Source organism: Pinus tabuliformis, chromosome 3_2 (assembly GCF_031772625.1).
Source record: "Pinus tabuliformis cultivar Carrire ecotype Pingquan chromosome 3_2, CPIR1, whole genome shotgun sequence".
NCBI classification, from domain to species: domain Eukaryota; kingdom Viridiplantae; phylum Streptophyta; class Pinopsida; order Pinales; family Pinaceae; genus Pinus; species Pinus tabuliformis.
This window is the reverse complement of record NC_142302.1, coordinates 382781851-382807284: the sequence shown is the minus strand read 5'-3', so window position 1 is coordinate 382807284 and position 25434 is coordinate 382781851.

Genomic DNA, 25434 nt, shown 5'->3' with positions numbered 1-25434 from the left:
AATCACCTATCGCAAATTTTCCTCAGCTTAACATTCAAGAAAAGCTGTCCCTAAACCAAAAATTGGGCGCACGCCTTAAAGAAAATTAATGAATGTACGCCAAGGTATTCATGAAGGACAGTTTTGTGTTTTCGAAGAGTCAGTTCTCTGTGGGTGTCATGATTTTACACATTCGTAGAACTTAAAGCTTTCAAGTCAAAATTTATTATCATTACTTTTTCCTTTGCGTGAACTGCAGGAAACATCTAAGGAAAAAGGGAAAGCGCCAATCCTCGGAGAACAGAGAAGAGATGCCATCATAAACGGATACTGCATGCAACAGAAATGCAGATTTCAGAGTGTTACTAAACAGGTGCTGATATCAATAGGCGATTCGACACTCAAGGTCAAAAAAACTCACAAAAGCAGCATGTTTAAAAAATTCTGAAGCTCATACCCGGTAAAGGAAAAAGCGCTAAAGGCGGAAAACGCACCAGAAAGGCCCGGATCAAAGAGTGGAGGTAGCTTTTGATGGGGTCGCGCATTGCTAAGAAAATTGTTCAGAAAGCAAAGTCCCTAACTTGCTCAGTCATCCGCGAGTCCGGAAGCTGAGATAGCAAAAGCAAAGGCAGTTTAAGAAGAATCTGGGTTGTTACCAAGCATACACGCAGTAAATTCGCCCAACCAAAAGATGATTCTCAAAAATATCTTCTAGTTTACTAAAAAGTGGTGCCAACGCTTGCCATTTCTATTTTCGTAGCTCAAACGAAAGTAGAAGATGACCAGCCGACTCTTCCCAGACAAATGTTGCATGCTCGCATCATTAAGGAGAAAATGCAGAAATAGTTAGAAATTAGATTCAATTTTTAGAAATAAGTTTGCTTAGATAAAGGGTGGTCATTTAAACTGTATCCGAAATTTATGTAATTAAGTTATTTAGTTAGCAGTATTTAAACCATTCTCATGCATTTAGAGAAGGGTCCAGAAATTTGTCAAAAACTTGTCCTCAGAACATGCACTTCTGCACCCTCAGAGGAGGTTTTAATGAATGGATGGATCGAGGTTTATCAATGTTTGCATTTGATATCTCCTACTGATGTTGCACTTTTGTACTCTTGGTAGATATTGGAACAAGGAGAGATAAATCATTGTTGCTTGAAGCTTATGAGTAGGACTTGTCATAAATGGTACTTTTATCTCTTGGCCATTTCTGCTTATATTCTTAAAGTGATATACAGTTTTTTTAGTCATTTATATGTTATTGCATGAATGTATGAGTTACCATTTGGCACTTTTGTACGGTGGAGTCATTTATTTATGTTTGATATATGAATAACTTATTATGCGATATGTTGTTCACAACTGTTTTGCCTAACTTTTTATGCAAAGTGGTTCATCTTAATTGATTTCCATTCTTATGATAGCTGAATGATCTTTATTACCAGTTATTGTTTGAAATCTCTTTAGATCGCATAATAGAAGAAATACACCCCAGGTTAGCATAGATTAAATGTGTTTTTTTCATTAGATTACAATATCATAGAATTAGATTAAAGTAGCTTAGATTAGAACTCTTAGATTAGCATCATCCAACTCTGCACACACACACACCCTTAGATTGGGAAACTGGTCCCATTATCCCCAGTCGGACCCGCTATACCAAACGGATAAGGAGCTGCCAACCAAGGTCCGGACCGGGTGGGTATCCCCCTTGTTGTCGACCCGATTTTCGGGCCTTCAACATATCTGGCGCTAGAAGGAGGGCCTGAACTATGAATGGCACTTAAATCAAAATCTAAATACCATTCTGAGAGTAAAACGCCCTTATCATCTCCCCCGACTTCTCCAGTATATTTAAATCCAGAGTCGGAAGTCACTCGAGTATCAATCGCTGCTACACACCCTGATATTTCAGACCTATTTACCATTAAACCTCCTGGGGTCGAATCTCTGATTCACAAACTTCGGGGATTTTCCATTTCTCCTCAGAGGTCTGATAAATCTCAAAGCAGTGTGACTTCGCAGTACAATCCTGCTCATCCCCTAACCAGATCGAAAAGTGAAAAATTTGGCATCCAGCCAACTGAGTTGCCTCTTCCCACCAGGAAAAGAGCGAGCAAATCACCACAAGAGTTTGACAGTGAGACTCTTTCGTCTTCATCGCCCATTTCAACTACCTCACTGCGAGGTCAACCACCCACACCTCCATTCCAAACCATCATCCATCTGTCTACCACAATCCCCCTTCAATCATCCAAGATCATAGTATCCTCATCTTCCCAACCACAGAGATCATCTCCTGCGCTTTTCTCTACTAGCAGCTCAACGATGGCCCAATTTCCATGGAACAACCCTGGGGCAGTCTTGATGCCTGCACCCTTGAGCCCAATACTGGCCCATCCTGAGAAATGGATGCCTAAATTCAATCCAGAAGTAGGCATGCTAGCAGAAGAACACATAAACAATTTCATGCTTTCTATCAATCTCAACGGAGTTACTAACGAAGATGCTGTTGTTTGGCTTTTTCCCTATACACTGCAAGGAATAGCCGGGTCATGGTATTTTTCATTACCTTCTGGGTCTATCACAAGTTGGGATATCTTCCACAATCAATTCCTTATCAATTTTGGTGATGACAGATCAACAGCAACATTAATCAATGACCTATCCAATCTTAAGGCCCAAGCTAAAGAACCTATCAAAGATTTCGATTTATGGTTCAATAAGATTCTCAACAAAATTCCTACTGCTTCCCGACCCAGCGAAGAAGTACGATGTGAATGGCACATTACTGCTTTACCATCAAACATAGCAATCTTCGTGGATAGAGCAAATAAAACAACCTTAGTTGAAAACATGACAGAGGCGATAGCAGTAGAGAAACGCGTAATAGCCCTGGAAAAGAGATCCGCGATAGAGGAACGAAAGTCTAAAAAAGTCACCTTCAAGGAAGACTCCAAGAAGAAACAAACAAAAGACCCTTTCGATTTGGAAGGATTGCAGAAAGTATTAAATACCATGTCTAATGAGATGATTGACATAAAAAAACAAGTAGCAGAAACTTCTTTAAAAAATCCCTACAGAACTTTTAAAAGAGGTCCTTCAACGGATGCAAAACCACCCAATGCCATCTCCAATGCTGAAACTGAGGAAGAGGAAGAAGAAGAAAGTGCCACTGAAGGGCAAACCGATGACGAAGAAGTTGTGGAATTACAAGGAATGTGGGATTTCATCCTCCCACAAGAAGAAGATCAAGAAGTATTTCCGGTTAGCACACGAAGAAAAAATCAGCTTGATCCTCCCCAAACTACCCCTAAGCAAAAGGGTGCAAGCCCTACAACAAAAGATAAAGTCGCAACAAAGAAAACAACAACTAAAGTGACTCAATCTAGCCCAGTCCAAGCAGATCAAACAACTCCATCAAAAACACTGATATTGTCGAATGAAATGGAGTACAATATTGTTGATGACATGAAAAAGACTAGGGCTAATATTACCCTTTATGAATTGAGCAAATTGAAGCATCAACAGAAGATAATGATGAAAGAATTACATGCTGTGCCTATTGTACCTTTGCCTGCCGCTGTACTCTCTCAAGCTTCCCATAACATGGGAAGACCTCCAACTAACACGATCAATAAGATTGATCCAAATGATATCGCCTTGATTGGAGGAAGATCAAGATCTCACACTCCCCCGTTTCTTCTCACTTACGAGATTTTCAACAAAAATGTGCACAATTGTTTGGTTGATTCCGGTGCTTCTTCGAATATTTTACCCAGATCAATATGTGCTAAGCTAAATGTTCAACCACAAAAATCCGCAGTGTGTATAGTTCAGCTTGATCGATCTCAAGTCGAAGTGATTGGTGAAATTAATCAAGTAACCATAAGATTGTCATCTAACCTGAAGGTATGTCAGATTATTGACATTCTAGTGGTCGATATCCCAGAATTCTATGGATTAATTCTTAGCAGGGATTGGTCCGAGAAACTCCACGGATACTTTGCAACCGACTGGTCGCACATGTGGTTACCCTACAACGGTAAACCGAACCAGATAAAGGTTGAACGAGAGTTACACCAGAAGTACATAGTAACGGAATTAGAGGGAGAAAATGAAGCAGTATCGTATAACAGCAGTATCATAGGCAATTACTCGGTAGATCCTTTTCTCGGTAATTTCAATGCTCACCCATCACCTTACTTAGAAAATTCAGTTTTGTCCCAAGTCGAAAATTTTTCCCAAACTGATAGTTCAAAGTGTGTTAATTTTGTAGATGAACCTGTAAATACATCTTTGTTTTGGAAATTATATTTCGATGGCTCTAAATATAACGAAGGATCAGGAAGCAAGACCATGCTTACATGCAAACTTGAATTCAACTGCACAAACAATACAGCAGAATATGAGGCCTTGGTGCAAGGCCTATACAAAGCAATCAGGTTAAACATCAAGTATCTTCAGGTCTTTGGAGACTCTGAGATTATCGTCAAACAGGTACGTAACGCTATACATTGCCTATCAGGTCATTTAAAACACTATCAATCTTTAGTACAAGATCTAACTGAGCATTTCATAGCATTTAATATTTCTTCAATCCCGAGACTCCAAAACGCGAGTGCAGACCTTTTGGCTAATGTAGCCTCTAGGATTATTCCCTCCGAAGATTTTAGTCCAGGTAGATTCTCAATAGAATTAATCTTTAGACCATCCATCCCTGACAACATTACAAATTGGAGAGTATTCAATGATGATCCTGATATTGTAAATTTCCTCACTTCTGAAGGATCCTACTCCAATCAGATAATTGACGAAGACCATCACGATCAACAAACAAAACAAAATAGCACTGATAATGCTATACCTAAATCGGTGGTTAAGTTAGAAGACTTGTACGATTTGAAAAATCGGTTTAAAAGGTCTACCAATTCAAAGCTTTACAGTTCAACTCTGAACTGTGAATTAGTAAACCTAGGAACCGATGATAAACCACAAAACGTTAATCTAGGCATAGGCCTGGCCCCTGAAGAAAAACTAGCATATATTTGTCTTTTGAGACAATATAAAAATGTTTTTGCCTGGAATTACGATGAGCTGAAGACATACGACACTTCTATCATTCAACACATTATTCCTATGATTGACAACGAAAAACCTGTCCAACAGAAACTGAGAAAGATCCACCCCAATTTAGAAAATCAGATAAAAACGGAGCTAAATAAGTTATTAAAAGCCAGAATAATTTTCCTCGTCAGACATTCCAAATGGGTCTCCAATATGGTACCCGTTAGGAAGAAAAACGGAGATATTAGAATCTGTATCGATTTTCGAAATCTTAACAAAACCTGTCAAAAAGACAATTTTCCTCTTCCACCTATGGAACAGATATTACAGGCAGTAGTAGGCTCAGAACTGATGTCTTTCTTGGATGGATTTTCAGGATATAATCAAGTGCTGGTACATCCCAATGATCAATTGAAAACCACATTCAGAACTAAATGGGGCACATACGCATATCGGAAGATGCCATTTGGTTTGATTAATGCCAACGCTACATTTCAAAGAGCCATGGACATCGCATTTAAAGGTTTTAGTCAACAAATCTGTAGTGATTTATTTGGATGATATAACAGTGTATTCCAAGAAGCGAAGTGACCATCTCAGAGATTTAAAACAAATTTTTCAATGATGTTTAAGGTATGGGATTTCACTTAACCCAAAGAAATCTTTTTTCGCATTAAGTGAAGGAAAACTTCTAGGATTCATAGTGTCAAAGTCCGGTATTCACATTGATCCTAACAGAATCAAAGAGATCTCTGAAATATCCCTCCTTCATAATAAAAAAGCCATGCAATCTTTCCTTGGTCAAATCAATTTTGTAAAGAGATTTGTCCCAGATTTTTCACGAATTGTGTCTCCTTTGCAAACCATGATTAAAAAGAATTCAACTTTCAAATGGGGTCAAGATGAACATGAAGCATTCAACCTGATCAAACAAGCTATTATTAATGCTCCATCTTTAGCAACCCCGAATTTTTAAGAATCTTTTGTTTTATACATATTTGCCTCAAATAAATCATATGTTGCAATTCTAACCCAAGCAAATCAAGAAAAACAAAATCTCCAATTGCGTTTTTTAGCTCAAATTTACAAGGTGCTGAACTCAATTATTCAGACATAGAGAAACAGGCCTATGTTGTTTTCAAAGCAGTCAAATATTTCAGACCTTTCTTACTCAAAACCCATATTAAGATCATAGTACCGTTTCCAGCGGTAAGAAATCTTCTAGTACAGAAGGATATGGGCGAGAAAAGAACAAATTGGATCACTGCTTTACAGGAATACGATCTTGAGATTAAACCAACAAACATCATAAGAGGTCAAGGCTTCTACAAAATGTTGGCTGGAGCATCGCAAATCCGTGAAATTTCATCCGAAGAGGTACAAATGTATGAGGTAAGCCTAAACGATGCAGAATCATTGTATGCTGATATCATTTATTATCTTAAGAACGGGTATGCTCCATCGCACCTGGATCACACTAAGAAAAGAGCTCTGAGATTGAAAGCTAAACAATATCAGCTCATAAATGATATTCTTTTTAGAAAGAATTATGATTCTGTTCTTCTTAGATGTCTTGAAAAAACTGAAGCCGAAAAAGTTTTGCAGGAACTCCACGATGGACCAGCAGGCGGACACTATGCTGGAGATGCTACTGCACATAAAATTTTACGTGCAGGATATTACTGGCCTACGCTGTTCAAAGATTCACACAGTTACGTGAGGAAATGTCAAGTCTGCCAAACTACTGCTGGAAGACAAAAGAAGTCGTCCCTGCCACTACAATCGGTAAACATCGAGCAACCATTCAGCCAGTGGGGCTTGGACATAATAGGTGAGATCGTTCCTTACTCTTCTAAGCAGCATAGATACATCCTCACGGCAACAGATTATTTTACTAAATGGGTAGAGGCAGTTCCTCTCAAGATAGCTAATTCTGAAAATATTATGGAATTCATAGATCAATTTGTAATCACTAGGTTTGGATTGCCAATGGCTTTAATGTTTGATAATGCATCATACTTTTCTGGAAATGCAATGACTGAGTTTGCACTTAAAAGAGGATTCAAACTAAAATATTCGGCCAACTACTATCCACAAGGTAATGGGTTAGCTGAGTCAACAAATAAAAACCTAATCAGGATTATTAAAAGAACAGTTGACCAGAACCAAAAGAATTGGCATAAAGCTTTGATAAATGCTTTATGGGTAGATAGAATAACAAAAAAAGCTTCGATCGGCACTTCCCCCTTTAATTTAGTTTATGGGAAAGAAGCAGTTCTTCCAACTCACTTAGTCATTCCCTCTTTGTCTTTAATACAATACATTGATGAAGTGCCTACTTCCTCCATACAACTAAGACAAATGGAAATAATTAAATTAGAAGAACAGAGAGAACAAGCTAAGAGAACCCATGCTCATCATCAAGCGCTAATAAAATCCTCTTTCGATTCAAACAAAATGACCAGAAAAATTTTTCAGATGGGAGATTTAGTTTTAAAATGGGATAAGGCTCATGAAAAAAAGGGCAAACATACAAAATTTCAAAAGATGTGGCTTGGTCCTTTTCAGATTGTTGAATTCATAGGTCCATCAACGTTTTTCTTACAGGATCTAGCAGGTAGAAGGGATTCTTTACTTGTTAATGGTCAAATCCTTAAAATATATTTTCCATAGAAGATTATTCTTCAATTTTGTAGAATAGTTTTGTTTTTTTTATTTTTTTCTTTTTCATAATAAAACCGGTTGTTAATGGTTACTATCGGTATTCGCGAAAAGACACCAATTCTCTTTCAGATTTTGAGCTTTTCGCTTGTATAAATAGAAAATTTTTGAAAGTCTGATCTTTATTATTGACAAATACAATTAAAAAAAAACTTTAGCCTAGATATGATATTAGTTTCAACTTCAAAAAATTTGATGAAAGCAACCTTTAGCAAAGGAATTGTTTTATATCAGCACAATGAAAGGTATCAATAACAAAATAAAGATTCTCTGTAAAATTGCTGTTTTCAAACTATATTATTGTCGTCCAGAGCTTTCTTAAGGAAAACAATGATATCCTCCCTGTTAAAGAAAATCGCAGCATTCAGAGGGACAATCCAAGAAACATTATATCTCAAAGAATAAGAGGTCTCATCACGATCCGGCTTATCATGATCACAGATATTATAACTTTACTGACTTTGCCAAACACTGTCCATCAAAACAGGGCAATGACTCAAGATTATTGAAATCAAAAGACAAGGGGTCTCATCACGAGCCAGCTAGTTCAGCAAAAGTGTAGATTAAGTGAATGACTGTGTCATAATTTGGCTACCAAACCAAGACATTGTTCTTTAAGAATAAAAAAGGAAAAAATGTCAAAATGGATTTTTCTTTGAGGGTTGTAGATAACCTTAAATAGGATAAAGGATCATTGCTGGGTAACAGGTAACCCTGTCGAGGCTATGGACGCCTGCTGAGAGCAGAGGCTCTACCTACAACAAACGAGCATATTTTAAGGCTAGCACACAGAGAAGACTTTATTTTATCTTTACATGACCAAGTAATGGTTTATGTAGATACAAAGACAAGCCTGAGGAAGCAAACAATTAGAAAAGAAAGAAGTTGAAACAAAATATCATTGATAGAATAAGGCATAATGTACTCTATCTGTCCATAACAAAGTTTAGATTTATGAAAAATTTTCTGTTTTGGAAGTTTAAAGAATTCAATAGAAAAGCAGAGATAACTGGTTCTTCCAAGTGAATCACCATTGTTGTGACCACCAACAACCCCCCTCCTTCTTTAGTATTAGCAATAATGCTAAAGAAGTGGGGACCCTTAGTAAAAAATCCAAAAATATTTTATAAAAAATTTTGTATTATACTCCTAAAAAATACATCGCATGGAGAAGAGTCAAGCATTCATTTATGAGCACATTAAAACAACTGCGAAGAAACGACGCGAAATTCACAGCATCGCATACATTAAGAAGCGCCCATAAATGAATAAACTTAAGAAATCTCCGATGGCCGATATGCGACATCGGATATCGCAACATCGCATAAACAACACACGAATAACTTAACAAATTGCAGTGATATGCGATGCTGCAATTTGCAATAAAAGCGATGCTGCGATTTACGATAAAATAAATCTGCGATCTCGCTATGCTGCAATGCTGCGATCTGCGATAAAAGTGATCTGCGATCTTGTGATGATGCGATCTGCACGATTCTGCGATACGAGTCACAGAAATCACCCATCGCAAATTTTCCTCGGCTCAGCATTCAAGAAAAGCTGTCCCTAAACCAAAAATTGGGCACACGCCTTAAAGAAAATTAATGAATGTACGCCAAGGTATTCATGAAGGATAGTTTTGTGTTTTTCGAAGAGTCAGTTCACTGTGGGTGTCATTATTTTACACATTCGTAGAACTTAAAGCTTTCAGGTCAAAATTTATTATCATTACTTTTTCCTTTGCGTGAACTGCAGGAAACATCTAAGGAAAAAGGGAAAGCGCCAATCCTCGGAGAACGGAGAAGAGATTCCATCATAAACGGATACTGCATGCAACAGAAATGCAGATTTCAGAGTGTTACTGAACAGGTGCTGATATCAATAGGCGATTCGACACTCAAGTTCAAAAAAACTCACAAAATCAGCATGTTTACAAAATTCTGAAGCTCATACCCGGTAAAGGAAAAAGCGCTAAAGGCGGAAAACGCACCAGAAAGGCCCGGATCAAAGAGTGGAGGTAGCTTTTGATGGGGTTGCATCGCTAAGAAAATTGTTCAGAAAGCAAAGTCCCTAAATTGCTCAATCATCCGCGAGTCCGGAAGCCGAGATAGCAAAAGCAGAGGCAGTTTAAGAAGAATCTGGGTTGTTACCAAGCATACACGCAGTAAATTCGCCCAACCAGAAGATGATTCTCAAAAATATCTTCTAGTTTACTAAAAAGTGGTGCCAGCGCTTGCCATTTCTATTTTCGTAGCTCAAATGAAAGCAGAAGACGACCAGCCGACTCTTCCCAGACAAATGTTGCATGCTCGCAGCATTAAGGAGCAAATGCAGAAATAGTTAGAAATTAGATTCAATTTTTAGAAATAAGTTTGCTTAGATAAAGGGCGGTCATTTAAACTGTGTCCGAAATTTATGTAATTAAGTTATTTAGTTAGCAGTATTTAAACCCTTCTCATGCATTTAGAGAAGAGTCCAGAAATTTGTCAAAAACTTGTCTTGAGAACATGCACTTCTGCACCCTCAGAGGAGGTTTTGATGAATGGATGGATTGAGGTTTATCAATGTTTGCATTTGATATCTCCTACTGATGTTGCACTTTTGTACTCTTGGTAGATATTGGAACAAGGAGAGATAAATCATTGTTGCTTGAAGCTTATGAGTAGGACTTGTCATAAATGGTACTTTTATCTCTTGGCCATTTCTGCTTATATTCTTAAAGTGATATATAGTTTTTTTAGTTGTTTATATGTTATTGCATGAATGTATGAGTTACCATTTGGCACTTTTGTACGGTGGAGTCATTTATTTATGTTTGATATATGAATAACTTATTATGCGATATGCTGTTCACAATTGTTTTGCCTAACTTTTTATGCAAAGTGGTTCATCTTAATTGATTTCCATTCTTATGAGAGCTTAATGATCTTTATTACCAGTTATTGTTTGAAATCTCTTTAGATCGCATAATAGAAGAAATACACCCCAGGTTAGCATAGATTAGATGTGTTTTTTTCATTAGATTACAATATCATAGAATTAGATTAAAGTAGCTTAGATTAGAACTCTTAGATCAGCATCATCCAACTCTGCACACACACACACCCTTAGATTGGGAAACTGGTCCCATTATCCCCAGTCGGATCCGCTATACCAAACAGATAAGGAGCTGCCAACCAAGGTCCGGACCGGGTAGATATCCCCCTTGTTGTCGACCCGATTTTCGGGCCTTCAACAGGAGGAGACCAAGGTTATTTCTAAGATTGTTCACTTTCACCGCCAGAAGTATAGAGAGGCCATTGAAATTGAAAGGAGGCCAAGAAATCTCGATACGCATAGTCTAATGAGGTGGAGGAGTTGCCCGGAAAGTTATGGAAATTCCGGTCATATTTAGAGAAAATTCGGCAAGGATTTTTGTAAATCCAAGTTATAGTTGTTAAACTTCAAAATTTTAGGTGTCCTAGACATTTTTGATGGTGTTGAATCCATTTCCACCATCAAAAACACGATTCAAACACTGCTTCTACAAGATTTTTTGAAATTTTTTTGCCCGGATTCTGACCACTTTTGACCATTGGGGCAATTCCTTCACCTCGTTAGACGACTCCATCTCAATAGGGATGATGGATGGAAGATTAGAAGCTGTTGGATTCCCGTTCTTTCCTCTTAGGCCCCCCCTTTTCTACCTCTGTGGCTAGTATCTGCGGCTCGTCTAGGCTCTGTGGCTCATCTGCGTGTCTGCGGCTCGTATAGTTGACCGGTATAAATTGGGGCATGGTTTATATACAACGTTTTTAATTCATTGGAGCAGCGTTAATTGGTATACATTAGATATAGAGCGGATCTCGCTTTTCTGGGAGTGTATCGAAGGCCAGGGTAACGCAGGAATAAAGGGAACAGTTTCATCATCAGACCCAGTTTTGATTTTCTTTTTATTTTTGGCCGATCTGCGGCTCTTTATATACTATATGGCTCGTCCAGATCTACGGCTCTGTGGCTCTCTAGATCTGGTCACCAAAACCTTCGAGATCTAGAACGTCTGTGGGTTAAGAACCTTCGTGTATGCCTCAATCCCTACGACAAACCCTAATTCCATAAAGGAACATTCTCTAGATGGCTCCCAGCTTCGCGAAAATAGTTGTTGGCTCTTCGTTCGCCTCTAGGGGGCAAGCTCCTACCCATATCATCAGTGAAGCCCCAGCTCCCACTGTCCAGGTGGTTCAGGCTTCACTCGATGAGGCTTTGAAGTTCTTTGAAAGTGCCCTAATATGCCGATTCAATGGTTTTTGGCCGCGGCTGATAGCTCTCCATAGTTGGATCTCGGAGGTATGGAAGCCTCTAATTCCTGATGCAATTAATATCTACCCCTGTGTTAGGGGTTTCTTTATAGTAGATTTTGAAAACCGTGAAAGCAGACAATGTATTCTAGATTCTGGCCCTTGGTTCTGCTATAAATCAGGCCTATTCATGAGGCCATGGAACCCATCTTTCGATCCCTCAACAACAGTCATAACCTCAGCACCAGTTTGGGTGAGATTGCCAAATCTACCGTTGCATCTCTGGAATTTCTCTTCGCTAGAAGCCATTGGAAATGCAATTGGGAAATTTTACTGCAGGTGCCCACAAACAGAGGAATATGTCAGAACCACGTATGCACGCATTTGTGTAGAAATGGACTTCAGCGCCGGATTCCCAGCGGAAATACACCTAACAAGTAAAGATTATGTGTAGAACCAGAAACTCGATTATGAAAGTGTCCTCTTCAGATGTCGATCTTGCTTTGAGACAGGCCACCTAGCCAAAAATTGCCCAAAAGCCTCCCAGAAAAATTTTGCTAGAAAAAATCACCACAGATCTACATGGTGGGAAGGAGCACAAAAAGAACACTACACTGTCATCCAAGAAGAATACTCAGAAAACTCTGAATTACAAGAAATCGGGCAAGATAGAAACAACTCTCAAGACAAGCAGGGGGAAAGCCCCGCCCAACAACAAAAATGTGAACTCAACAACCCCTCAAGCATTGACAGTTATGAGGTTTCGAATAACGTGCAAAATAAATCTTCATTTAACAGCGAAGCAGATCTCCTAGACCAAACTTCTTCTCCGACTATCTCCAAAAGGACGAACACAATAGATCACGAAGCTAAGACACCAATGTCCCAAGAACCAGAAGAGATGAGGGAGATGCAAGATAAAGGAAGTTGGAAAACCGTAGAGAAGAAAAAGAAAGCTACATCACCAATCTCGCCAAGAAAGACAAGGAGCCAGAGAATTAGAAATTAAGAAATTATAGGTCTGATAGACCAATTTGGTCTCAGTGGACGTTAACCACCATCATCATCATCATCATCATTACCCTTCTCGTCTTTGGGTGTCCTTTTTGTTTTTCCCTCGTCTTTAGGATTGTGTGGATTTTCCTTCCTATTATTTTGTTGTTTTTTGATGTTCATGACCTTTTGGCCTTTTTATCATTTAATTTACTTTTTTTTTTTTTTGTAAATAAGAGCATAATAAAACCTCCTTTATTTTTATTTAATCTCTAAGTTTAGGTTGTAAAAAACAATTAGTATATTTCTACTTAGTAATTTGATATGTAAATAAATAAGTTTAAAATTATGATAGTTTATTTTAGATAACAAATCAACTAATTAATTGATTATCATTTAGGTTTAATCCTTATTGTTCCCTTAAATTTTTTCTCTCATTTAATATAAATAATTAATTTGAATAAAAGAGTTAACTAATTTATTTAGTAATTAATAATCCTTTATTTATTAATTTATTCTAGTTCATACCATAATAGGTTGGAATTGTTATGAGTTCATATATTTTTTAGAAAATTATTCATAATTGGTTATATAAAAATAGGCCTAGTAATAAAATTAACTAATTAGTTATTTATGGATTAAACATAATATTTTATTCCTATATTATTATGAGTTTATTTAATTTTTATTATTAGTAAAGAAAAAGAAGGTAATTAAATTATTAGGTTTATAATTCCTAATTCAAAATTTTCAATTAGATATATTTAGGTACATATGAATTAAAAAATAATTATATCTAACAAATTAATTAATGAATTAACTAATATTTCCCTAACTTCTGGACGAGTCAAATATAGATGTTTTGTTCAATTATAGTTGTTTCTTTGTAGCAGTTTGAATGATTTGTCTCTCTATTTAACCTATCCCTGGATTTGATTCTTCATCTTGTCTTGGCGACGAACCACGCTTCTTGATTCGAAACACACGTCACAAATAAATTCTAATATGATTATCGTCAAAAACCTATCTTAAAAATTTGATATAGATCACATAAACCCCTATAAATAGAAATCTTATAAAAAAAATTATATTACCCCATTCCAACCTTAAAAAAATTTTAAGGTTGGAATTAAGAGAGCTACGTTGAAAATTTCAAATATCACACATCAAAATCGATAACAACGGTAACAAGCCGCGAACCTTACTAGTCGGCCGGAATCAGCCATGTCGACGCATCCGAGTTTCATAAGTACTCAGCAACGCAATTTTTTATAAGTACTCCTAACGCAATTTGTTTGGGCTCGAATCATTTTAACCGTGCGGGGCTTCTCAGCTCCTCACCGAGACTTTATAAGGAGTCCAGGCCATGGCACAAGGGCTAAAGCGAAGCAAGGGGGAAGAATCGATTATGGACGACACGAAAGATGAAGTTGGCCGAGGAGATTCAGCTCCTTCTCATTCATCTTCTGCCCAGAAACCATTTCCATTTCAGAAGAGAGTCCGACTACCTGCCAGATTTGCACCGCACCTCTTTGAGCTGACGAAACAACTAGGTTTCAAAAGCGATGCACGGACTGTTGAATGGCTAATCCAACAGTCACTGTCGGATCAAGATCCTTACAAGTTTTCCTCTGATGATAACCTCATCGAAACCCCCCAGCAAGACATGGTGGTCATGAAGACACCGCCGCGGAAGAAGCGGCCGCTGGGGATGCCACAACCGAAAGATAGGCACCGCCAAACGGACGACGGGCGCGACAGAAGAGTTCGAGTGCCCGACAGCTGCATATCTCAGCTTATCCTCTTAACTCAGAAACTCGCCCTCAAATCCTACGGCGAGACCATTGAATGGCTATTCAGAAAATATTGGTTATCTGCAATATGGCCACAGGAGGTCATTCAACCGAGCACAGCAACTAATTCCATTTTCCCCTTCACAGCTGGGAGCTTCAATGACGCATATCTCAGTCCAGATAATGAGAACTCCATTTTCCCTATATACTTCTCCATTCCCAGTAATGATGAGCAGTATAATTTTGCAGGACTTTACGAACAGAACAATTTTATGGAGCCAGTTTTCTATAAAAATCCAAATTCAGTGCAACATGGGGTTGCGCCATCCCCATATGACTTATATCTTCCAGTTCCCTCAACTGTAGGATCTACAAACCAGTTGCAACATACTCCATATCCTCCACAGCAAACTGGCATACAACCAAATTCAATGAACTTTCAGTCATGGAGCCCTGAGGCAGGAAAAGGAAAAGGAATGTCCGCAAATGATGGATTAGTTATGGAGGGGAGTAGGTTTGAACCGCCGGTACAAATGGGCAGCTTGCAGAATAATCCATGTATATATGACCATGCATACGCGGAAAGTAGTAGTGCTATGGCCGCAGAAAGGCTCGTTCCGGCAGAGAACATGTCATATGCTGAACAGGTATGCAACCCCAACAGCACTACTTTAACATCAATCCCACAGTCATATTATCCTGAATATCAATTATCTCTGCCATACAAGGGGATTAGCACTGGTACTACAGAGCCTGCATTGGAAATTTGAAGTCAACGCTAACAAGCCGCGAACCTTACAAGTCGGCCGGAATCAGCCATGTCAACGTATCCTAGTTTTGTAAGTACTCAGCAACGCAATTTTTTATAAGTACTCCTAACGCAATTTGTTTGGGCTTAACCGTGCGGGGCTTGTCAGCTCCTCACCGAGACTTTATAAGGAGTCCAGGCCATGGCACAAGAGCTAAAGCGAAGCAAGGGGGAAGAATCGATTATGGACGGCACGAAAGATGAAGTTGGCGGGGGAGAATCACCTCCTTCTCATTCATCTTCTGCCCAGCAACCATTTCCATTTCAGAAGAGAGTCCGACTACCTGCCAGATTTGCATCGCACCTCTTTGAGCTGACGAAACAACTAGGTTTCAAAAGCGATGCACGGACTGTTGAATGGCTAATCCAACAGTCACTGTCGGATCAAGATCCTTACAAGTTTTCCTCTGATGATAACCTCATCGAAACCCCCCAGCAAGACATGGTGGTCATGAAGACACCGCCGCGGAAGAAGCAGCCGCTGGGGATGCCACAACCGAAAGATAGGCACCGCCAAACGGAGGACGGGCGCGACAGAAGAGTTCGAGTGCCCGACAGCTGCATATCTCAGCTTATCCTCTTAACTCAGAAACTCGCCCTCAAATCCTACGGCGAGACCATTGAATGGCTATTCAGAAAATATTGGTTATCTGCAATACGGCCACAGGAGGTCATTCAACCGAGCACAGCAACTAATTCCACTTTCCCCTTCACAGCTGGGAGCTTCAATGACGCATATCTCAGTCCAGATAATGAGAGCTCCATTTTCCCTATATAGTTGTCCATTCCCAGTAATGATGAGCAGTATAATTTTGCAGGACTTTACGAACAGAACAATTTTATGGAGCCAGTTTTCTATATAAATCCAAATTCAGTGCAATATGGGGTTGGGCCATCCCCATATGACTTATATCTTCCATGTTGGAATATTAATTCCAACTGCAGCCAAGCTCGTGGACGCAGCATGGACAATGGCGGCATCAGGACTACGCACCCAAAACCTCAGCAGCGCGGTGGATTGACCGGAATTCGGCACCGGATTCTCTCGGGCCAGCTTTCCGACGAAGGAATAAACCGGCAAGGAGCTCCGAGAAAATTTGGAGCCGCCACGTGTTTCTGACCTGACGTAACGCAACGTCATTTTCGCGGGCGTTAAAGTTGGGCAGCAAACTGCCTTCCGATATCCACTCCAGCCGTCCGATCTCCTTGCGTGTTGTCAGCCGTCGATCGCGTAAGGTGCATACGGGCCTGCAGCAATTTGATAGTTTGCGTGGAGTGTTTGTCTTATGGGTTGACCGTCGTGGAAGAAAGGACATGAGATTTAATGTTGATATGCAGATTTAGGTGTGGCTCTTTTAATATGGTGATGGGCATACGTCCCATACGTTTCTTTTTATATTTGTTTACATACGGCATGTGAAGTTTTTCATATAAGTGTTAGTTGTAGGATTTAATACGTATGTGTTTTCGTATTAAGTTTTTTGATATGTGAATGAGTCACGTGAAATGTGCTCATTTTGTTTTTTATTGTGTTGACCATTGTTTTTGTATGGCACACGGGAGGCAATGAAAAATAGGAGTGTGTTCGCAGCAGCGAATGAGAACCAGAAATGTATGCACAGCAGTGCGAAGAAATTACAAGGAACAGATTGTAATGTTTTTGTAAAAACAGAAGAGTAGCAAAAACCATGTGTGGTTTTGCACAGTAGTGCATGAAGAAAAGAAACGAAGTGGAGCGCATGTGTTTTGAGTAAGTTTTTTTTATAGGTTGGATTTGCATTGAAATGCAAATGAAAAGAGCGCTCAGGTATTTTTTTGAGATTGTGAATGTAATGTAAAGATTACTGTATGTGTAAAATATTTTTACAGCAGTATGTGTAAAAATAGTTTTACACCAGCAAATGTAAAAATGGGTTTTACAGCAGTAAACCCAGCACAGTGAACTCTCAGGTGGAGAGAAAAGACAGAGTTTTTGTTTTTGCTGAATGCAAGTTTTTGGAAAATCCCTCTCAGCAAAGAGGATGAATGTGTATCAGGCATGTATTTGTATCAGGCATGTATTTAAATCAATAGAAGTTTTTTTTGTGACTGTGTAATGGCCTGTTATGAGAATATTTGTTTTTAAAAGCTTCCCTGTGCATAAAGACCCTGGAACAGAGGAAACAGAGCATTGCCTCTGTGGTATTTGCTTGTGTGGTTTTGGTATTTTCCCCATTGAAAAATACCCAACATTCCAGTTCCCTCAACTGTAGGATCTACAAACCAGTTGCAACATACTCCATATCCTCCACAGCAAACTGGCATACAACCAAATTCAATAAACTTTCAGTCATGGAGACCTGAGGCAGGAAAAGGAAAAGGAATGTCCGCAAATGATGAATTAGTTATCGAGGGGAGTAGGTTTGAACCGCTGGTACAAATGGGCAGCTTCCAGAATAATCCATGTATAGACCATGCATACGCGGAAAGTAGTAATGCTATGGCTGCAGAAAGGCTCGTTCCGGAAGAGAACATGTCATATGCTGAACAGGTATGCAACCCCAACAGCACTAGTTTAACATCAATCCCACAGTCATATTATCCTGAATATCAATTATCTCTGCCATACAAGGGGATTAGCACTGGTACTACAAAGCCTGCATTGTACGGTACCATCTACACCAGCGGAAGCAGGAGGTGAATCGGATTGAACCTACCATATGTGCAATATAACTCTTAATTGGTTGGATGACTAGTTCGGTTTTGTGCTCTACTCTCTTTCTAAGATTAGATAATAACTTGTGTGAATGTCATGCCAGTGAGAGAGCTTTTAGGAATTTTTCCAAATAGATTTTTAGGTATATAAGCCCATGACATTGTTGCCTGTCACCCTCGTCATTACCAATGCATTCTAAGGTGGACTCGAGTAGTGATTGAACAAGTGCTTCTGAGGATTACGGAGGGAATTGAACCTTCCTGTTTATTTTGAATATTTTGGATTTTATGAAAAAAAATGGTAAATTATGCATTTTGGAATATTGAAGTAAATTATTGTAGTTCTATATTGCATTTTTTTAATATTGTTATGGCAATGGTTGTACTTTGTTACATGGATGTTATGTCTAAAGAGTTTTTAGAATTAGTTTAAAAAAGGTATTTGGACGGTATTAAGTTTTCAGTTTATGATATTTTAGGTGTCTTTTATAGTTTGAATATATATATTTGATTTAATATGTTTGGTGTTTTTCTTAGTGTGTACGATTTAATTTTAGTATGGGTTATTTATCTTGAAAGGTATAAGACATTTTGAAATGTCAATGTCTATTAACTTCAACTGTCAATGCCCATGCATGAAATTTGAAGTGCTTTGATATTTGAAGTTTTGATATTGGATTAGATAGTTGACAAAAAAAAATCCCAAAACTCCTTGTGATTGATATAAGGCACATGTAGGTTACCAAAGTGAAGGATGCGCTCAACGCCTCTAAAAATACCTCAATGTCCAAACTTGGATATCAAGAACATGGATATTCCTGACATTCCAACCCATTTCTATACCAGTGAACTTCGAACCCTTCAGAAGAGCTTCTAACCAATTGACTATGGTTGGGCTGTCCTAGGGTTTCTTGAAGAAACATTACATTTGGGATGTTGGCTTCAACCGACTGGCCCAGGGGACAATTTTTACATGGACATTTTAAACCCCTATAATTAAAGGAGTAAAGTTTCATTTGGAGACCCCTCTAGGGCTTGAATCGCTCAAACGGCCCCTTGAATAGATAATTGTTTTTTAGTGGCTAATTTTTCATGGGATTTATCTTTAACCTTGGTAATATGGGATTACCCCTACCTTTTCCCTCAACTATCTAAAGGGTAAGCTTCCCAAGCCCAAAGAGAGAAAAAAATGACTATATTATAACAATGCCTTAATAAATATTATTTAAAAGAGTCATAATTTTCCTGAGAATATATACATATTTTATTTATTGTAATTATATATATATATATATATATATATGTTAAGTTTTCCGAAAAGTTTTAAAAATTCTGTGTTATTATTTATTAGTAAATATTAAATTATCTCTCATTGTTAAGTTTTTTTTATAATATTTATTATTTAAATTTTGGTATATAAAATTTTATTGTAGTTTAGCTTTTTATTTTAATTATGGCATGTTTTTAAATGGAGTTGTCTTTAAGTGAACTTTTGGAGTTTCTGGTGGATTTCTAGTTGGAATTTGGTGAAAAAAATTGTTGTCCGATCTTGATTTGTTTAAACTAGTTTTGACTAAATATACCTCGGAATTGACTTCAACAAAAATCTAAGCCGGAATGGTTGTAGAAAGAAAAAAACTTTGGGGGGTTGGAAAGCATTTTATGCTTTTCAAAATTGGTGTATTGAAGTAGAGTTATGGGACTGGAAAACCACTCAAACTCTTTTTGGGCTTCTAGTGATTTTGGTGATTCTCTATGGTTGTGAACTATGGGCAAACAGTACACCCGAAATGCAATGGAGACAAATTGAGAAAATTCAGCATTTGATTACAAGCAAATTTAAGATTAAAAGTGTAGTTCCTTGTGATATCTTGTTAAGTGAAATAGGGATTGCTCCTATTGAAGCAATTTCTATAGTGTGAGTCATAAGGTATTTAAAAAAAAAGAAAATGGAAAAGGGTAGATGGCCTAAGGTTGTCTTTAATGATAGATTTTGCAAGAGCAAAAAACGTGGATGCAACAAAATAACAAATGGTTTAGTAAATAGGGTATTTGCTTGAATGTGTGTCCCATAAATAGTAAAGAGATAAAAGCTTTTGTTATGGACAATTTCCACAAACGTACTTGGGAAAAGGAGCTAGGAAGAAAGAAAAATTACTATATTGAAGTGTTTAATCTCACTCATAGTCATCAACCAAAAGCATATAGAGACGCCAATATCTCTTGGAGAGCCAAAATTTTTATTTCTCAGTTAAGGACAATTTCTCATCAAATCTATTGTGAAACGGGGCTTGGAAAAGGCCAAAGGAAGTGTGGGAAGAAAGAGAATGGAATTTTTTTTCTTCCAGAAAAGTGGAAATAGAAAAACATTTCATTTTAAAATGTGAGCTTTCAAAGACAATAGGGAAAGTTATGCAGATATGCAGACAGCTACCTCTTGGCATAATCTATCTAGCAAAGGGTTTGTCAAGAAGCTCGAAGCATTTATTTTGAAGCTTCACAGAAAAAGGGTCGAATACATCAAGAACGTGAAGAAGAAATCTGTCCCATAGGCTATATTTAGCCTCATGGACATTAAAATATTTTCTTCTTCTTTTATATGGATTCAACGCCTTGCTTGGGGAACTTTGATTGTGCAAAATTCACCCATCAAACTTGTGATTTCAATGAATATCTATCAAATTCTAGACAAATTAGATCGAAAATAAACCTAAATTTTTTTCCAAAAATCACACTTAAAGGCAACTTGTTTTCTAAATTCATAAACCTTCATGTTATTGATCATTATGTACATATTATGTTAAAACACTCATATTTCAAGGTACTTTTATGATAATATTTAGTTTATAGATTTGTAAACATAAATTATTAGTTAATAAAAAGGAGAATGTTCTTCAATGCCAATGCTATCATTTTATTTTTGTAATGATAGAGATTGTATTTTAAATTTTGTTTGTGCTTCAATTTTCAAGCTTTCTTTCTATATATATATATAAACATATGTGTTTAAATTGTAATTAATAAAAATGTGTTTTTTATTGAACATTGGTTGAAATTATTTATTAATTTATATTTATTTTTCTAAATTTTTATAAAATTTATTTTTATTATTTTTCTAATATTTTATTAACTATTATTTAGTTTGGAGGGCTATTTTAATTGGCCGAGTCATCGTCATTAAGAAACTCGCAATTGGGAGGTTAGGGGTTCATTTATGTCAATGCTCTATGTCTGAAGGAAAGTGATCCCTTTGGGTGGATCTTCTGGGAATATCATTTTTGTGGACATAGTAGTCACCAATATTTTGATTCAGTGAACCACATTCTAAAAAATCTAGTTTTTTATAAATTTATAATTATATTTGTTGTTTTAATAATATTTTAAAATTTAAGCTGTTTTCTTTTGCAACCTATCGACTAGTATTTCATAGATTAGTAAAATTATATAATTTTGATTACTGATCAATGTTGATAGGCTAATCACTCCATGATACATCTCATATTACCAAAATTTTAAAAAACTATAAAATTAGTTAAATTATAAATTTATTATTATTATTCTAATTAGGAAAAATTAATATATAAGTTTATATATATATATAAAAGTTAATATTCTTAGTTATAGATAGACACATCACTTTACCGTGAAATATCTTAATCAGTAAATAGGATTTTTTATAATACCTTGGGCCAATACCATGATTTTTAAATACCTCATGTCCAAAACACCATAACTCATTTCATATGATACTTGTTCATATGAGGTTTTGTTTAATTAATCAATTTATTTAAAAGAAATAATGTGGGTAACTACTTTTGAGGTAAGACTCAACTTTTGATTTGTAAATACCACTAAGAATATTCTAGAGTATTTTATGAAGATTAAATCTCCACCATCCACCTAACGATTATTGACAAATAAATTTATGTAAGCCATATTCCAAAATAGACACGTGTATAGGGTAAATATCAATTGTTTTGTATGATGGTTTGTTAAAGATAGTAGCCTAGATCAATCTTAACACTAGATCTACCAAGCCCTTCTAGGGATCAAATCTCCTAAGATGCAAACTTATTTTAGAGTGAAAAGAGATTTGATCCCTCTCAACACTTGGTAGATACAGAGTTAAGATGGATCCAGACTAGTGTTTAAATTCCCCCTTTAAATAGGCTATATTCCACATAAATACCATGGGTTCCCATACCATGGATTAGTAGAATTTGTGAATTTAAGATTAAAAGTGTAGTTCCTTGTGATATCTTGTTAAGTGAAATAGGGATTGCTCCTATTGAATCAATTTCTATAGTGTGAGTCATAAGGTATTTAAAAAAAAAAAGAAAATGGAAAAGGGTAGATGGCCTAAGGTTGTCTTTAATGATAGATTTTGCAAGAGCAAAAAACGTGGATGCAACAAAATAACAAATGGTTTAGTAAATAGGGTATTTGCTTGAATGTGTGTCCCATAAATAGTAAAGAGATAAAAGCTTTTGTTATGGACAATTTCCACAAACGTACTTGGGAAAAGGAGCTAGGAAGAAAGAAAAATTACTATATTGAAGTGTTTAATCTCAGTCATAGTCATCAACCAAAAACATACATAGGCGCCAATATCTCTTGGAGAGCCAAAAATTTTATTTCTCAGTTAAGGACAATTTCTCATCAAATCTATTGTGAAACGGGGCTTGGAAAAGGCCAAAGGAAGTGTGGGAAGAAAGAGAATGGAATTTTTTTTCTTCCAGAAAAGTGGAAATAGAAAAACATTTCATTTTAAAATGTGAGCTTTCAAAGGCAATAGGGAAAGTTATGCAGATATGCAGACAGCTACCTCTTGGCATAATCTATCTAGCAAAGGGTTTGTCAAGAATCTTGGAGCATTTATTTTGAAACTTCACACAAAAAGGGTCAAATACATCAAGAACGTGAAGAAGAAATTTGTCCCATAGGCTATATTTAGCCTCATGGACGTTAAAATATTTTCTTCTTCTTCTTTTATATGGATTCAACGCCTTGCTTGGGGAACTTTGATTGTGCAAAATTCACCCGTCAAACTTGTGATTTCAATGAATCACTTTCATTGTGCAAACGTCACCCCTCAAACTTGTGATTTCAATGAATATCTATCAAATTCTAGACAAATTAGATCAGAAAATAAACCTAAATTTTTTTCCAAAAATCACACTTAAAGACAACTTGTTTTCTAAATTCATAAACCTTCATGTTATTGATCATTATGTACATATTATGTTAAAACACTCATATTTCAAGGTACTTTTATGATAATATTTAGGTTATAGATTTGTAAACATAAATTATTAGTTAATAAAAAGGAGAATGTTCTTCAATGCCAATGCTATCATTTTATTTTTGTAATGATAGAGATTGTATTTTAAATTTTGTTTGTGCTTCAATTTTCAAGCTTTCTTTCTATATATATATAAACCTATGTGTTTAAATTGTAATTAATAAAAATGTGTTTTTTAATTGAAGATTGGTTGAAATTATTTATTAATTTATATTTATATTTATATTTATTTTTCTAAATTTTTATAAAATTTATTTTTATTATTTTTCTAATATTTTATTAACTATTATTTAGCTTGGAGGGCTATTTTAATTGGCCGAGTCATTGTCATTAAGAAACTCGCAATTGGGAGGTTAGGGGTTCATTTATGTCAATGCTCTATGTCTGAAGGAAAGTGATCCCTTTAGGTGGATCTTCTGGGAATATCATTTTTGTGGACATAGTAGTCACCAATATTTTGATTCAGTGAACCACATTCTAAAAAAACTAGTTTTTTATAAATTTATAATTATATTTGTTGTTTTAATATTTTTTAAAATTTAAGTTGTTTTCCTTTGGGTGGATCTTCTAGGAATATCATTTTTGTGGACATAGTAGTCACCAATATTTTGATTCAGTGAACCACATTCTAAAAAAACTAGTTTTTTATAAATTTATAATTATACTTGTTGTTTTAATAATATTTTAAAATTTAAGCTGTTTTCTTTTGCAACCTATCGACTAGTATTTCATAGATTAGTAAAATTATATAATTTTGATTACTGATCAATGTTGATAGGCTAATCACTCCATGATACATCTCATATTACCAAAATTTTAAAAAACTATAAAATTAGTTAAATTATAAATTTATTATTATTATTCTAATTAGGAAAAATTAATATAGATAGATATATATATATATATATATATATATATATATATATATATATATATATATATATATATATATATATATATATATATATATATATATATAAGTTAATATTCTTAGCTATAGATAGACACATCACTTTACCGTGAAAATTCTTAATCAGTAAATAGGATTTTTTATAATACCTTGGGCCAATACCATGATTTTTAAATACCTCATGTCCAAAACACCATAACTCATTTCATATGATACTTGTTCATATGAGGTTTTGTTTAATTAATCAATTTATTTAAAAGAAATAATGTGGGTAACTACTTTTGAGATAAGACTCAACCTTTGATTTGTAAATACCACTAAGAATATTCTAGAGTATTTTATGAAGGTTAAATCTCCACCATCCACCTAACGATTATTGACAAATAAATTTATGTAAGCCATATTCCAAAATAGACACGTGTATAGGGTAAATATCAATTGTTTTGTATGATGGTTTGTTAAAGATACTAGCCTAGATCAATCTTAACACTAGATCTACCAAGCCCTGAGAGGGATCAAATCTCCTAAGATGCAAACTTATTTTAGAGTGAAAAGAGACTACTCCTTTATTTTTTATGTAATTTGACCGAGTCAAAATGTTTATAGGACAAGACATTAGAACATCTCTTGCATACTAGGTTGGAGAGCACCCCTCAGTGCAATTATGTAGATATTTTCTGAATGACTAAGTAATTTGATGGATTGGATGACTTGGTTGAGACAATTGGCTTCTACCCTTAATCTCTCCTTATGATATTTGAATATGAGGCTATGGAACTAAACCCCACATAAATCAATTATATACATATTATAAATTTAATTAGATTAATTAACTAAAACTCATTAATTCATTAGTTGATTTTATTTATGGTTTTTTATTACTCTCAAAT